This window comes from Micropterus dolomieu, linkage group LG05 (assembly GCF_021292245.1).
Source record: "Micropterus dolomieu isolate WLL.071019.BEF.003 ecotype Adirondacks linkage group LG05, ASM2129224v1, whole genome shotgun sequence".
Taxonomy (NCBI): domain Eukaryota; kingdom Metazoa; phylum Chordata; class Actinopteri; order Centrarchiformes; family Centrarchidae; genus Micropterus; species Micropterus dolomieu.
Window position 1 is genome coordinate 13,598,682 of NC_060154.1, and position 1,472 is coordinate 13,600,153.

A 1,472-nucleotide genomic window follows, 5' to 3' on the forward strand; every position below is an offset into this window, starting at 1 on the left:
TGGATAGCCCTGAGAAGGGCCCCCCTCACCCCATACTCCCGCAGCACCTCCCACAGTATCTCCCGGGGGACCCGGTCATACGCCTTCTCCAGATCTACAAAGCACATGTAGACTGGATAGGCATACTCCCAAGCCCACTCCAGAATCCTTGCGAGAGTAAAGAGCTGGTCAGTTGTTCCACGACCGGGACGAAAACCGCATTGTTCTTCTTCAATCTGAGGTTCGACAATCGGCCGAACCCTCTGTTCCAGCACCCTGGAGTAGACTTTACCGGGGAGGCTGAGAAGTGTGATACCCCTGTCATACCCGTGTCATCCAAGACAGCCCCTCCACACCCAAAGCTTTTAGCATTTCTGGGCGGATCTCATCAATCCCTGGGGCTTTGCCACTGTGGAGTTGTTTGACTACCTCAGTGACTTCCACCAGGGAAATTGACGAGAATCCCCCATCAGCCTCGAGCTCTGCCTCTACTAAAGAGGGCGTGTCAGTCGGATTTGGGAGTTCCTCAAAGTGTTCCTTCCACCGCCCAATTACCTCCCCAGTTGAGGTCAGCAGGGTCCCATCTTTACTGTACACAGCTTGGACGGTTCCCCGCTTCCCCCTCCTGAGATGGCGGACAGTTCTCCAGAAACACTTTGGTGCCGACCGAAAGTCCTTCTCCATGTCTTCTCCGAACTTCTCCCACACCCGCTGCTTTCCATCTGCCACAGCAGAGGCTGCAGTCCTTCGGGCCCGTCGGTACCTTGCAACCGCTTCCGGAGTCCTCCGAGACAACAAATCTCGGAAGGCCTCCTTCTTCAGTCAGGCGGCTTCCCTGACCACCGGTGTCCACCACGGTGTTCGAGGGTTACCGCCCCTTGAGGCACCTAAGACCTTGAGACCACAGCTTTCCGCTGCAGCTTCAGCAATAGAGGTTTTGAACATTGCCCACTCCTGTTCAATGTCCCCAACCTCCACAGGGATGCCAGAAAAGCTCCGCCGGAGGTTTAAGTTGAAGATCTCACGGACAGGGGCCTCCTCCGGAACCGGGACGTTCCCAGTTCACCCGCACTACCCGTTTGGGCTTACCAGGTCTGTCCAGAGTCTTCCCCCACCCCCTGACCCAACTCACCACCAGATGGTGATCAGTTGACAGCTCTGCCCCTCTCTTCACCCGAGTGTCCGAAACATGCGGCCTCAAATCAGATGAAACGATTACAAAATCGATAATTGATCTTTGGCCTAGGGTGCTCTGGTACCATGTACACTTATGAGCATCCTTATGCTCGAACATGGTGTTGGTTATAGACAATCCATGACTAGCACAGAAGTCTAACAACAAACACCCACTCGGGTCCCAATCACGCCTTTCCAGGTATCTCCATCATTGCCCACATGCGCGTTGAAGTCTCCCAGCAGAACTATGGAGTCCCCTACTGGAGCCCCATACAGAACTCCATTCAGGGTCTCCAAGAAGGCCGAATACTCTAAAC